Genomic DNA, 16,363 nt, shown 5'->3' on the forward strand with positions numbered 1-16,363 from the left:
GAGTTGGAAGAGGTGCCTGGCTCTCCCCATCAGGGCTTACAGATAAGCACTCGCAGCAGAGTGATTTATGTTCCCAGGATTTGGACGTAATCCTGCCTCCCTGGGGTAGCTGTTTACTTTCAGAGCCAATTTCCCTGATGGAGCAGGAATATCCACATCTTGCTTTTCTCCCCTTTTGCTTTGCATCCCCACACAGAGAGCAGGGAAGGGAGAAGAGCAGTGCTCCCCCAGCCACACACCTTGATCCTGGAGAGGTTGCTGCCTTCACAAAACTGGCACAAAAGGCAGAAGGACTCTGGCTTGATGTATAATTCAACACATTAAATTATGTCAATAATATTCAATCAATTGCCCCAAACAGCTCATGCTTTTGACATCTTATTCTGCAGCCTAAAGTCAACATTATTTATTTCTCAATCTGTAGTGCCAGTGGATAACCCAGTGCTGGCTGGGACACCTCTCACAGGAGCCTCTTCCAGACCAAACCCACGGGCAGGGCAGCAGAAAAGTACTTGAGCACACATTTCCAGCCCACCCAAAACAGCTTTTGCTCTACCTTCACAGCAGCACACCCAGACACAGGGATTTCTCATTGCAAGGTCTGAATACAGCTGAAGCACAAAACAGCCCTGAAAGAAGTCAGCACTCTAAGGAAAATGGGTTTGTAGGTGATGCAAAGCTCTCACAGATTCACTCTGAAGCTGCTGAGCCTCTTAACATCTTCAAAACCTCTTTTCTCCTCTGGGGTCACAAAGGAGGCTGCATTTCCTGGAAGGCAGCTTTGAGAGGTTTGAGACTCCAGGGAAGTCGTGACATTAGCAAAGGTTCTGCCACAACTACTTGTAAAACCAGGAGATTGAGCTCTTTTGTAGCGCTTTCATCCTCCTTTGAGGCACTTGTCCTCATTTCTGAGCTGGCCACTGCAGCAAGGAGCCACCCCACCAGTGATGCTGAGCTCCACAGGCAGCTTTTGTGATCCCTTTTTTCCATATTGACCCTTCGGGCAAGTTCTCCAAAGGCAACATCATCTCAGGGGCCTTCTACTGACAATGTCAAGCTGGCAGCAGCTGGACTGGGCAATGCACAGTGAGATGGGGAGCGTGGCATGTCAAGTCACTCACCTTCCATCCAAACCCCACTCCCTTCTGGCCCTGGGAAAAGCTCAGAAACCTGCCCAAGCTGAAGTGGAAAACCCTCAAACTTTAAACTAGAAGTCATTATGGCCATGAAAGCATTTCACCATCTTAAGAGTCAGTCTGGGTTTTTCTAGCAGGTAACCTATTTATTGAGGGCAATGGAAATTTGGCCAAAAGTGTGTGTGTGTGTGTGTGGCCTGAAAAGTCATTTTGCATCAATAAGTCACACACCAGCAAGAGCCCTTTTCCCTGCAGTTGTAATGAGTTCAGCCCCTGCACAGCCAAAGACTGTCACACACCAAAACCCAACCAGAATAACTTGGCTGGGGAGCAAATGAGACATTTTCATCACCCTCGTTATTAAACAGAGACCTGTGAAGGATTACTTGCATATTATGGCAAACTTCAATTGAAATGGGCCATTACTTGCCTCATTAATATTTCAAGTGTGTTTGAATGCTCTATGGCAAAAATATATTACATGGAAACAAATTCAGGTAGAAGGAAAAAAAGCCCACAGAACAAATTTCATTAAATAATGAACACGTATTACACTAACCCATCCTGAGATTCAGCCCAAGAGCGTCACAGATAAAAAAATCCTGGTGTTCTACTTATAAATAAGGCAAAATTATCTATTCATTTAGGAAAAGTAATCATGCTCAGTTAGACACACCAGACAAGCATATGAAAAAAAAAAAGGCTTTGAAGCTGCTCCTGATAGCAAGCCTTGACAGCTTGGCAAGAAAACTCTGCCATCCATATTTTTTATTATTTTTTAAAGTATACGTTAGAAAGTCCATTAAAGAAGTGGCATGAATTGGTAATTTTTTGTTGCATAACAGTTTTGAATCTGTGAGAGAACAGTAATGCAATACAGCTCTTTTTGCCAGCGCCCATGCATCTCATTTAAAAACAATTCCCAGCTAAAGGTGTTCCTTGTAAATTGGATATTAGCAGGGAACAGAGTAGAAGATACACCCCTACTGCTGTTCTGTTTGTCTCTAGCTGGAGCATGGCCTACTAATTTTATAAAAAGTTACAATATAGGAAATTATCTTTCATTTGACAGTTTGGAACTACCAATACTTGGTGTAATTTGGGTAGGGGAGGCTTGTTATTTAACTTCATTTGTTCATAATGTCAGTGAGTGTTATTAGTGATCAAGTATTCAAGAAACTAGGGTTTTGGCCAAAAATCTCCAGCACAGATAGGATCCAGCTCTACCTAAGGCTCAAGGCTTTCATCTGAATTTGGACAAAGACTTAGATAAACAAACAAAAGTATCCTGGGATGGAGAAAAAGCCAAACTCTCCTGAAAATTGTATTTACTCCAAGATATGATTTTTCAGTGAATGACCAACAGCTCAATCTTGTCCCAGAGCAGAGGTAAAGCAGCAGCTCCCTCCACACATGAAGTCAGAAGAGACTTTTGGAAGCTGGGGAATTAGTTTCTTGGGACATCAATTCTTTTACTATATGTTCCTGTTAAAGCCACTATTAATGGGTGATGAGCTTCAAGCTGCAGCCTGATGATTAGGTGAAAACTGGAAATCCCAACTGTAACACGAGCTTTGCTGCAGGGGAAGATGGATCTGGGAATTAGCAGTGTGGTTTATCCACTCAGGAGTTTACACCTGATTAGAGGATTCTCTGATTGAGAGCTGGAGGAACTCATTAATATTTGTGCTTTTTTTAAATCCAAGTATTCCTCACCAGGACCATAATTATTTTCTCTGGCCTATCTCCCCATCCTTCCCCTGCTTAGGGTGCAACATCTCATCATCTTTATCTATACATGATCCTGATATAGATGCATATATATATATATACACACACACATACACACATCTCAGGAGAGCTTTAAAAAAAAAAGGAAAAAAAAGGGACAGGAACATAAAAACATGACTTTTAAAGCCAACATGCTTAACATCAACAAACCCTCTCCCCTCCCATGAGGCCCATGACACCCTCCAGGACAACCTGGACCTTACAGGGACTTCTACCTTAGTTCAAGTCCTTTTATTTTCCCAGGCAAGAAGCCTCTCCTCAGGCTCAAACTGCAGCCCCAGCAGGTTCTTCAGCACTGCTGGGCATAGCAGGGGACCTCTGCTGATGCCTGCAGAGGCTCCTGAGACAATCAGGTTTCAGAATGAGATAAATTTCAGCTGGAAAGCAGCAAGGCCAGAGCAGAGAGGAGGATCTTTCCTGAGCTGTTGCCCTCCTCCACCCAGCAAGGCAGGACACCCTCCACGGGTGCCTCAGTGCTCACTGCTGGGCTTTTATAGCCCCACACTTCCCACCTCTTTAGCACAAATTAAAGGGGCCAAAACCTGCTGGAGCCTGAGAGCAAACCTGCTATGCAGGTGCATTGCAAAACCAAACCAAACCAGCAGTTTCCTTCTGCCTGTGTTGTTTCTTGCATGGACCATGTCAGAATTAGTTCCATTGCTCTGTTCTCAGGTGTCTATTAGTTGCTGGCTACACCTCATAAAAAAACCCCAAACACTGAGAAAAATGTCATAAATTGAAAGGTTTTATTAAGTCCCTATTTGCCCTGTTCTTTGCTATCTCTGTAGCTTAAACACTAAAAGCCAACAAATAACCAATATATTGTTTTTCAACAGTAATTCTTGTTGGCTGCCAAGAGGATGGTGCCAGAGGGACAGGATGTTTTCAGAGGTGCCCAGGGACAGGATGAGGAGCAATGGCCGTGAACTAAAACACAAGAAGTTCCACCTCAGCACGAGGAAGAACTTCTTTCCATTGGGGGTGGCAGAGCCCTGGAACAGCTGCCCAGGGAGGTCAGGGAATCTCTCTCCCTGGAGACATTCCAAACCCACCTAGATGTGTTCCTGTGTCACTCAGGTGACCCTGCCTGGGCAGGGGGGTTGGACTGGATGATCTTCCAACCCTGACAATTCTGTGAAGTTCACAGGTTTTATCAAACCCATCCCTGATATCAAACCCATCTCTGTTTCCCAGGTTAGCACAGCTGTGGGTGAGGTGCTGCTTTTCCAGCAGTGCCATAACAGACCCTGTGCCAGGCACCTGTGATCCCAAGAGCTCACTGCTCACCACGAGGCTGCTGCCCTGGGCACGGGGGGTGTGTGCCACCATCACACCGGGCACCCGGGAATTAAATGCTCTTAAACTTCTGAGTGATATCACAGCCACTTCTCCAGACACTCCGAGCAAGCTCGTCTGCCACCTTCTGTTCCTGAAAGGGTATAACTTTCATGGAAGAACATATTCCCATTTTTCTGTGGGCAGGTCTGGCAGGTGGGGAGCGGTGAGAGGAGTTTTTGCGGTTTGGGGCCGATCTCCACTCCCACATCCCTGTGCCGGAGCCTTGGGCGCAGCCACAGCCTGGAAACTTCGTTAGCAGGAAAAGCACCGGCATTTCAAGGCTGATTTCCAAACAGAAGGAGACAGATAAATGATGGGTGCCAGGGCCGTGGCTTCCAGCACGTGTGCTGAGAGGCATCTCCCCCAGGTACATCAGACGGTGATTGGAATTTCCTTCCAGAGCAAGCCCGGGCTGGCTCTGCGTTACAGCGATGCACAGTGACAGCTGCATGAGGCCATACGGCTCCAGACTCGGCTGCCTTTGGCCATATTGATGAATCACAATGTTTACTTTGTGATGGACTTGCTTAACCAGGCAGGAATAACCCCGGGTAGCCAGGGAAGCTGTGCTACCTTTGCTGATAGGATGCAGCCCAGAGAGCAGCTCGGCACAGCTCCACGTGCCTTCCCGGGAAGATGCAGGAAGGCAGAACCCAAAGTGGCATTTTGTCTGTCCCCAGACTTGTGACTGAAGGGAAAATTGGAAAAAAAAAAAATTAAATCAAGAACAATGAATGCTCGACAATTGTGGCAAATTGGGTTGGAAGTCTCAATGCTCCTCAATTACTGTGCACAAATGCTAATTGCAATAGTTCCTTTCTGCGGCTCCGTCAGCACAAATCCCAGAACCCGAGATAGTCTTTCTTTTTCTTCAAGCCATCTGTCATGCTAATTCTCTTATTGCTGAGAGTTGAGGCTTGTGGGGTTTTTTTTTTCCTTTAGCACCATTACAAAGAGAGGATGCTGTTCCTCCCAAAGGCAGCTCCAGGCTCCTCCATGGATGCACAGAGAACAGCAGCTTTCCCCATGGCCTGAGATCTGTGTGCTTCCAAGTGCTGCAGGGGGTTATTGATGTTCAGGGAACCAGGTGCCCTCCTGCAGCACTGACCTGCACACCTTGAAATTGCTCTGAAGAGCAGTTGCAAATAAGATCCTCAGCTGATGTTTCTTCTTCTGGGGGATTGATTTATCCTGATGCCCATGATTGCATCTCAAGGTGCATTTAATGATTCATTCCCTTTAATAATGCAAGCAGATATTGAGGAGGTCTTTGGCTTCCTCAGATGGGCTTTTTTAATAATAAAACCACTTTCATTCGTTTTCTTTTCAAAATAATAACAGATAAACCCAGGGGGATCCTTGGTCTCTGCACATCCTTAGTTTATAAGGAATTTTTTGAGCTCTCTCCTCCTGCCACCCTCTGGTCCTCAGTGAGCTGCTGTGGGATGCAGGAGGATCTGCTGTTATACACGATGGACATTTTCTGACCCATCTCCCCTCCTCCAGCCTTTGACAGGTAACTTGGCCAGGTCATTTCTTCATCCCCCTCTCTGGGCTGTTCATGGTTAACAGGAACAACCCACCTTTATCTGCAGAGCTGCAGCCTGGCTGATGCAAGGCAGCTCTTACTAGAGCAGCATTTACTAAGGGGTCAATTCTGTCCATACTGAGGCATTCAATTCATATCAGCAAAAATCCATGTGCTGTGTGGAGTGGTATCCCCGAGGTAGCTGCAGAGGCCATGCAAATCAAAGCTCAGCTGCCAGAAATCACACCAAAGAGGTGTTTATTGACACAACTCTTTGCTAGAATAAAAACTGTTCCATTATTATATGCTAAAGTTCTTGTCCTGGAGCTATGGACCTACAGAAGGGCAGGATATTCCCCGTGGAAGGCTCTTTCTCCTTTGGAGCATCTGTTTCCATTCTGCTTTGCCACATCCAACAGTGTAAACACTGAGCATCCTCAACATCTAAGCAAAGGCAGGAGTGTGATACCTGTCTTTGAATGTCATAAACTCAGCATTTCCACAGAGTAGAAAGTCTGGGTACACTGAAATCTTCAGTAATCCCACGTGACAGCAACTGGCAACTGGGTCCTGACACCTGCAGTCAGCGTGGCAGCCAGGCTTTCCTGCCACACCTGGTACCCAGAGCCCCCAATGAGCTGAAAATACAGATCAAAGCCAATTATTCAGCTCCAAGATGCTCCCCGTGGGGGCAGGAGGGGTGGGAATCTGTGCCAGAGTGGGTGAGACCCCCACCAGTGGGTTCCTAGGCTTGCAGGAAAGTTCTTACCTGGATATTTGCTGCTATGGCTTTGACGTGGTTCTGCAGAAAGTTCCTCATTCCTCTTTTGTGCCACCACCAGAGCAGGACTGGGTGCTGCCCCTCTTCCCTCCTCTGCTCCAGGATGGTTTAAGTGGCTCCTTTGCTTCTGTGCTTTCTGCTTCCTTTTTCCAAGCCCACACTCTTGGTTGGCTTTGTCTGCTCGAAGGTGCTGCATCTCCCCTGTCACAGCACTAAAGTGGCACTTCAGAGGTCCTTCATTCTGCCCTCTCATGTTGTGCTCCCTTTCACAGCATTTTCCCTGTGTGCTAAGAATTCATAAAACTTTCAGCTTTCTTTTTCTTTTTGTACCATTCCTTCCTAAGAAAACCTGTTCCGTGAGATCCGTCTGCAATGCTCTGTGCCCGTAACATTCCATGACGGGTCAGTCCTGGCACAGAGACCTGTCAGTCTCTCTCTCTGCACCTTTTGAACTTCTGAGCTGTTTCAGTTTGATGGAGGATCCAAGCTGGAACAATACAAGATTGCCACAAAGTCACTGCAAACAGGTGAATGAAAGAGGATGAAGCTGCTAATGCCTTTCCTGGAGGAGGAGGATGCAGGAATGCAACTCCACCAGATATCAAAGAATACACTCATCAGAGAATCCACCCGCAGGTCCATCAGAAACCAGGTCCATCAGTCACCAGCTGAGTGACTTCACACTCCTTTGCTCATATTAATTATTCCTTTTTTCCCTTAAACAGTATTTTTTTAAATACATATATATGTATGTATGTAATATATATTAAAATATACCTCTTTTTAATCTAAACCTACCCCAGTGTTTGTTTTCTCATTTTTTTGTTGTTTTTGTGAGGTTTTTTTGTTTGTTTGATTTTTTTTTTTAAATATTTTTGCTCTGTCAAAATCCGGACAGCCTTTGGGAGTTACACCTGAGTGAAGACTCCAAGCTCTGCTTTTACTTTTTGAAATAAAAACCAAACCCAAAACTTTCCGCAGGAGCAGCATCATTTCCAGAGGGCAGCCCCCGCCTCGATGCCTCTCCAGGAAGAATTTCAGCTGCGTTTTCAGCAGATTGTGTTCCCAAAAATGAACAGTGGGGCTCAGGGTCATTGAGAAGCCTTTATAGGATCACTGGAGATGGAAAAAAAAGCAATTTTTGGGAGACTCCCATTCTTCCCGGCTGCTGTTTCGCTGTAGGAGCAGGAGAGGGTGCTGCGAAACCAGCGGCGGGGGCTGCGGCGCAGCGGCGGGGAGCGGGACCCCCTCTGTGCCCCCCAGACCCCTCCAGCCCCAGTGTCCCCCCAGCTCCAGAACCCTCCAGCCCCTAAAAAGCCGTTTTCTCCTAAGTGGAAGAAAAAAATATTAAATATTAAAAAGTCCCTCTGGAGCTCAGCGTTTCAGCATCCCGATGATGAGCAGTTCAGGGTGGAAACTGCTCCACACGCTCCTTCTGCAAGATTTGTAAGTTAAAAAAAAAAAACAAAAAAAAAGGAAAAAGAAAAAGGAAAAGAACAGGAAAATATTCACAAATCCTCATTTTAAATCCTCTGGTTTCCAGCTTTTCTGTCTCTGGGATTAACAATGAACTTGTGTCTTTGATGAAGGAAGAATGGGGGGGGGATTCTCCAATGGCTATTATTTGATGTTATTCCAAGTATTTAATATTATTCAAATTATTCCTAATTATTATAATTATCATTGCTCTTGTTGTCGTTTTGCAAGTGAAAAAACAAATGTAATGCATTTTCAGTGCTGAAAACTGGGAGGGAGCACTGGGGTCATGCTGAGATCCTGTTTCCTCCACGGAGCCCTGCTGGGCAGGCAGGAGACCCTGTGTCCTGAAACTGCAGGACAAGCAGGTTTTATCCCAGCTTTCACTGCAGTTGTAGGGTTGGCTGATGGAAACATCTGTTGGATTAGTGGCCTCTCCTTCAAACATCTCAGTCTGAAGGTTTCCCAGCACAACTGGGACAGTGGAAGACAAAGACACACATCATTTATGTGCCAATCTTTTAATTGATTTGCCTAAACAGGCCCTGACCATTCCAAGTTTTAATTGTTACTCTGAGCTACATGTAACCTAATTTATTTTCCAGCATCTTTCCTGACATCTTCAAAAACCCAACCAAACAAAGCCCAGAGACCCTCAAGCAAACAGGCCAGGTTAACAGATCTATTTTCACAGTACTTGAAATTGCATTTTAATCTTCCTTAATCTCTTTTTCCTTGTGCAGCTCCACCATGGGGTAGAAAAACAGCTGTTCCTTCCTAACTGGGAAAAGGTGACGTGCATGGAAAGGACAATTCTACCCCCAAAACAATGAAAAATAACCAACCAAACAAAAAATCCCAGCTGAACTGGGCTCAGTTGGAACAAGGACTGATGTGGCCAAGGAGAGGAAATAAAGTTTCTTTCCACCATTAATGGCCCAGTGATGGCTGCAGAGAAGGTGCTGACCTGAGCCCACACACCCCTCTTTGGGACCTTCAGGACACCACCTTCCCACCTTCTTTCTCAAACAACAGCCAGCTGGACCCAAGTCCTTTATTTTTTTTTTTTCTCTTATTAAAAATGAAGCACCAGAACAAATAAGAAAATAGGGTAGAAAATCCCAACCTTTCTAGCTCATTTTTTCCTTCTGCCTCTGTTTCAGGCTCTAATTTTTTGGCGGTGCAGGTCCCTAAGACAGCCCTGACATCCCTCTTAGGGCAGTTTTTTTAAGCAGCTCCAATTTCTGTTGCAGGGTAACACACAGCCCTGCACTGGGGAGGGAGCAGAAAGGAGCTCAGTGCTCATCACCATGCACAAGAACGCGACATTAAACCTCCAAAAGACCATCATTAATTATCTGTGTGCATACTAAGGGCATGCAAAGGTCCCAAAGTACCAACATGCCAATCAAGAATACAGTTTCTGTTTTATAAATAAGAATACTGGGACAGAGGTGTGTTTTCCCACAGGCTGCAGGCCCACACATGCCATGGGTCACAGCACAGGGTGGTACCTGTGGGGTGACCTCTCAGCCCCAGAAGAAGCTCTGATTTGCCCCCAAATATTTTCCAGGACCAGGTGACAACGTGGATGTTGCAGCTGAACACACTCCAGGTGCCCACCAGGAGAGGAGCTCATGGCTTTGCTGTTGTACTTCAATGCCTTGTACTCTCCTCTCGTGCAAAGCCATTCCCAGCTTGCTCAAGAGCCTTTGGAGCACGATAATTGGCTTGGAAAAAATGCAAATGTACCAGAACTGACTGGGAGGGGGGTGGGAGTGGAGAAGAAAAAGCCCCCAGGAGCACGGAGGTGGCAAGTGTTATAATCTCAGCCTGTCATCGGTTTAACGTTATTAAACAACTTCTTAAAATAGCAGCCATAATTATTCCTATATGGAGCTCAATCTGGAGAGCTTTAAGCGCCTTCACTCCTCTTCTGCTTCACTTTCCTGCTCCAAAACAGGTGGTTTGGGGTCCCACCCCATGGCAGAGGCAGGACGGACCTGCCCCATCATCAGCAAGGCTTTGCCTGAGGAAGCCCAGGCATCAGCCCTAACCCAGTTTCACCAGGCTCAGCTCTGTTGACATGAACATAGTTTTTGTTGCATTTTTAATTGTAAAAATGTATTTACATGAATAAAATACAGCTCAGTTGGGGATATGACCTACTTTTTATGGGAAGATAAAACAACTGTAGGTTTGTGTTTTTATTTCATGTATTTCAGCTGTTCCCAGTCAGACAGAGCTGCTGAAGCAGATCAATAGGAAATCCACAGCCACCAGGATGCTTTTTTCTGTAAATAATCCCATTCTGATCGAGATGATGGGGAGCTGCTGCATTTCTGTGATGAAGCCTTCAACCTTCAGATCAGTAGAGCAGTTTTGACAGTACATAATTTATATGGAAATAAATAATTTGATGGGGATTTCAGATGTACGTGTTCTGCACTGCTGGAGAGACGTCTGTTTATCTAAATTATGAACAATAATACTAAATAATATATAATCCTATTGTCCTGGACAAACAGGGGTCATTCTGAAGTTTGTTAAGCCCAGCAGGAACTGGGGATGCTCTGTCAAGAAACAGACCCTGTAATTTCTGCTAAAACAAAGCACAGTTTGCTTTTCAAGGATAAACAAGAGCTTTCACTCAGATGTTTGAGCTTATTTAGCATTGAAACAAGACAGCTCTAAAAGCCATATAATTTCAATGTCAGATGTTGGCTGAGCACTACGCAGCCTCTGCAAGGGCCACGGATTCTTTTCTTATCCCCTCACTTCAGCAGCCTTTGATGAGCTGAGCTGGAGGCAGATTAAACCAGCATTAAGGCCTACAGAGCACCCAATTATGCTGAACCTCAATACCAGAGATTTACTTATTAAATATAAAGAAATGAGCAGGATCTGACCTGCACCGACATGACAGACACGGCTGCTCCTTGCTCTTGTGTGTGACACCACAGAGGTGAAGTCACCACACTCCCCCTCAGAGCAGCTGAGTGACACTTTGGTATTTATTCAAATTAGCTGTTATTAATTAAATAACACCTTTCAGCTCCCTTGGCAGCTCTTCCCCTGCAGTTGCAGCGGGATGCTGGCACGTGTCAGGATGCCAGACAGATGCGAGAACCTCAGGGTTATGTTTCCGTGAACACACACCTCATTAAAGATGTTATCACTATAGGAGAATAATAAATTTATGGTCACGTCTCTGTACTATCTGCTCTGTTGCGCCTTCCACTTCCCCTATCACTAAAACCCACTCCCAGGTGTTATTAAACAAAGACAGCTCTTGTTCAGCAGAGCTTTGCTTGGGCTTAATTTTGCTTTCGAGACGGATCCTGCGGAGTCCAAGGGATTTTGGCACGTGCCTGCATGCTTTGTTGATTAGCAGCAAAGCTGAATCTCAGGCCTGGGGATTTGTCTACATGCAGATTTAGAGGGGCTAGGTGGGATGAGCTGGGGTAATAGTGACTTTGTTCCAAAACGAGCTGTTCAGGCAGTACCCACTGTGCCGGCTGTCGCAGCCCTTTGGGCAGACGGAGCTGCATCAGCCTCAGTTGAAGGAGCTGCAAACCTGAACGAGCCCAAGCCATTGAACATCTTCTCTGCACCCCTGTCACACCTGGTTTGCCTCTAAGAAAAATGAATTCACACTGCCCTAACACTGAAGATTAAAAGCAGCTGCATCTCAGCACAGCCAGAAGATTTATCCAGAGCCCATGACAAAAACGATGGGTTACGGGGGAATAACCTTGGCTGCTGGTGCTGTGTATTTTCAAGGCATATTAATCACTATTTGTGTGTGAATACTTCTCCTTTCACTGGAAATGGAGAGAGGGGTGAGGCTCGGGGAGTTCTGCAGTGGTTTGATTAAAAATGCTGGACAGAGCCTGCAGAACACATGGTACAAACTGCTCAAGCCTTGAAAACATCCAGCTAGAGTCAATGTATTCCTCAAATCCAGCCCTTGGGGTAGAATCTGGCAACACAGTCGAGTGGGGCTAATTTTTCTGGTTGAAATGGTGCTGTCCTGGGTTGCAAATTGTAATAATAATAATAATAATAGTAAAAGAAGAATCTTTCTTCTACAAAGTTGACTAGAAGATTGATTTGACCAGAGGGTCAAAGATAAACTGGTGTGAAAAGAAGAAGGGTTAAACCTGAGGAACTGGCTTGCAATTAAAGACACATGGGGTAATCACTGTAGCCATTTCCTGCCTGTTATAACCACTGCCCACTGAGGACACTGCAACCCAAAATCTGAGGTATATAAAACCCTACATTGAAGATAAAGCAAAGAGGCAGCTCTTCCCTCTCTACATTCCACTGTATCCATGGGAACAGGGTGGGATTTGACATCCACACAATCACTGTAGACAGAAACCCTGCGGTGCAGGGAGGAAAGGTCAGTGGAGCACCCTGGCCGTGGTGGGGCATGTGAGGTGGCACCCATGGAGCAGCCAGGGTGCTGGGGACACCCTGCTCCCTGCCCAGGAATCACAGCTTTTGTGTGTCCAGGACAGCTGTGGTGCAGCCAGTTTGCAGAAAGAAAAGTTAAAGAGCTGATGTGGTTTTTGGGGAGAGCTGGTGGAACAATGGGTGCTGCAGGACACCCCACCAGGAGCCCCAAAACTGGATGAGAAAAACGCTGTTTTTTCTGGTTAGGTTTGACTGTAAATCTGGGGGAAAAATTAGGAAGGGAACAAATAAATCTCATAAGGAAGAAGAAGAAAATAAATATCTCTCAGCTACTTCTCATTAGTGGAGGAATATTTACTCAGGTGAATATTTTGCCTGTTCACATAGCATCGCCAGCACAGACACACCAGCTCTGCACAGCTAACAAGGTATCAGCAGGGAGGAATAAGACTGTTTAATTTCTTAGCACACCTTGAATAGCCCATGGGGCCAGCTCACATTTGGGAAAATGAATACACAGCCTTGACAAATAGTATTAATAATGCAACACGAGGACCCGAGAGCAGAGCACCGTGAGCTGCAAACACCATGCCCAAGTCAGCTCCTTACCCTGCCACATTGGCATGTGGCTGAAACACTAATAAACCCTGGAGCCCTAATAAAATACCTTTGGGTCCTGTCTGCTTGAAGCTAAGAGCATGGGTCTTCAACCCTGTGTCCTGATGATGCAACACTAAGGCTCATCTGGGACTTCCCCAGCTATAGGGATTTGCTCTCCCCCTGCCTACCTGACCAACAGCTCCATGCCATCCTCCTGGGCAAGAGCAGGACCAGGTTGCCCCAAAACACCTGCCCAAACCTCATCTCACCTCAGCAGAAGCTTCACCAGCAGCCAGAACAGCTCAGCAGGGCTCTCGGTCTGCACCTCTGCTCAGAGGGGTTACTGCTCCACAGGGTCTTGTGCCTCACCTGAACCTTTGCAGAGGCTCCTTGTGCCCACTGCCAACACAGCTGCAAGGGGAGCAGCACTGGAGGGCAGTGCATCTATACTTGTGTGGTAGTTTTTATATAAATTTATATAAAAATCATATTTTTTCCGCTGGGCAAGAAAGGGCTCCAGAGCCTCAAGCTGCTCCAGCAGCAGCTGAGGGAGAGCAAGACCCAGCACAGCCTTGTTACTCCTGGCTACTTAATTACTGCTCGTGATTGGTCTCTAATGAACTCTTGCATCCATACCTCATGATTCATTAAGGGTTTTCAGGACACTACTAAGGGGCAGATGGAGCTTGTTCCCACCAGGGCCCCATCACACCATGGGAGTGACACGGTGTGAGAGTGAACAGGCACAGTCGTGGGGCGGGAGGGGGATGTTGGCAGAGAGGAGGATACACAGACCACAAAATGCCTCTCCGGGCTTACAGAAAGGGGATTTGATTTAAAAACCCCACAGAGGGGAAGTGTGGCTCCTGGGAGTTCCCCGAGAAAATCTCAGAGCACCCATCGTCCCAACCAGCCTTCCCTGGGCCAGGGGTTCTCTCACCTCCCATGTGCCATTCCTGCAGTTCCCATTCATCCCTCCCTGTGCCATGAACTCCACACAGCACTCAGGCTGCAGGGTGGATGTGTGTGGGGGGGAGGCTGATGGCAGGGACAGAAAAAGCTTCAGCCCACTGCAGCCCTGAGCAGCATCTGGAGCAGGGAACTGCTCCTGCATCAGGCTTTAACCCTTAATCCCAGTAACTCATTCTAATGCTCTAGTATGAGGAGACACAGCCACATGCACAAAGAGTCTGACACTAGTTAGTCATTCATGCAAAATAAGACTTTTTTTTGCCTCTAAGTGCAAAGCATTCTCTGTGCAGTGTCAGACAAGCAGTCACCTTCCCACGGGTCTGGGAGCAGCTTGGTTCATCCCACCGGGTGAATTTAAGGACTTCAGTTTTAAGGGTAAAACCTCTAATTTAGTTAGTTGCTTATCCTCAAACTCTACTTTTTATTTGTTGCAATCAAAGCAACAGGCACAGAGGGAACACAGCGAGAGGCTGTTGCTGAAAAGGGTGGGAGAGAGACTGAAGGAGGGGACTGAGCAGTGTCCCTCAGGGAGGAAGGATGTGTGGTAACAGAGATTAATGTGGGGTGAAACCATGCCAGGCGACTAGAAGAGGTGATTAAATGCTGAGTAGGTGTCCTAAGGGGGTGCTAAATGTATTTACTGGTGTCACTGGGCTCACAGCTCACCCCACTGCCTCGCCCACACCACTGCACCAGAGGCTCTGGAGAAGTTTCTCCACAGTCCATGAAGGTGTGGTAACATTAAAAGGCTCAGAGCCACCCATAGTGAGAGCTGCTGCCACACTCTTGGAGGGACAGAACAGCACCTGGAGGCACAACCATTGCTGCCCGTGCTTTACTAAACACCACCTTATCCTACCAAACCCCAGCATTTACTGGACCAACAGCAAATACTTACTTTGACAGATTCCTTTTGGCAGTCCTGTCTTTTTTGTGCTCACTGGGTGAATGTGTGAACTCCCAGGCTCACAAATGCAGCCACATGATGACAATCTCTCCAATGAATGAAAATAATTACTTTTCTAATTTGCCCCTAGACTCTGCTAAACCTTCTGGGGCCTTGAGGAAGGCATGAAGTTTTTTTTTTTTTTTAATTTCTTCTGCTTATGTAGGCAATCATTTTCATTTATAGAATGAATAATTCTCTATTTAATCAGTACCAAAGAAAATTCCACTCGGGGACAGGCACATCTCCTGATGCTGCACAGGATTAACCCACAAAATGACTCCACAGTGTGGGGGAACAGTGGGACAGCCCTTGTGCCTCTGAGCATCAGCGACTTTGGGGATCCTGAAGATCTCCCTTCCAAGAAGGACTGAGAATATAAGATCCATCAAGGGTGAGATGCAAAGGCAACTGCCTTTGAGCCACCAGAAAACACTGGTGTCAAGCCCAGCAAGCTAGATCAGGCTCTAGGAAATGCAAAATCATTGCTTGTGAACTCCAGTGCTTTCTTGGAGCCAAATTCACACTGAACACGGAGATCCTGATGGAAAACTGGTGGTTTATCTGGCTGAGGACCAGCAAACTTTGCTGCTGGATGATGGGGCTGGATTGTGCTTCAATGCTTGAACCTGCAGCAAAACTTGTCATGTAGCACTTCCAAACTGGTGTTTCAGTGAGAACACAGATGCTTGAGGGTAATACAAAAACTGAAGGTAAATAGAACTGTGTCTACAAAATGATACCCTGGTTTTAAAACTTAGCAAATTAGGAGTCAGAGACATTATATATACACTAGATATATGTTACTTATCTGAAGGAACTGGAGAGAAATAATCTTGTCCAAGAGCTGTCTGGAAATACAACTGCAATGAAGTCCTGTGGAATGGGTATTGGAATCCATACAAATAGTGGTGCTGCACCAGGACTTGGCCCCTACTTTGGAGGAGTTTATAAATAATAACTATTAAACAGCAAATAATAAATATTAATATTAAATAATAATAACAAGGTGCAACATTCATTCCCCAGTGTGCTACAAATGAGATTAAAAGTGTGTATATTCTATTTCTTTTAATTACAGTAAGACAAAACAAGCTCGAATATACCAAGAGTCCTCGGACGGTTTTGTTTTGCAGAAATGAAAATTTTCCGAGAGGTTGAAAATAACAAGAACAGAAATAAAGTTTGGACAAAGCTCTTTCTCTTGCACGGAGACAGGATGGGACTCACACAGGAGAGCACGAGGGGGGCACAGCCTGGTCCTTCCCTGCCCTGTTTTCCATCAGGGTGATGCTCTCCCCTGGCAGGTGGCTGAGGCCAAAATGCCAAAGCATGAGATGAAATTTCAAAACTTAAAATCTCGAAATAAGTTT

Source organism: Neopelma chrysocephalum, unplaced genomic scaffold, assembly GCF_003984885.1.
Source record: "Neopelma chrysocephalum unplaced genomic scaffold, ASM398488v2 Primary Assembly neopelma1_84, whole genome shotgun sequence".
Classification (NCBI taxonomy): domain Eukaryota; kingdom Metazoa; phylum Chordata; class Aves; order Passeriformes; family Pipridae; genus Neopelma; species Neopelma chrysocephalum.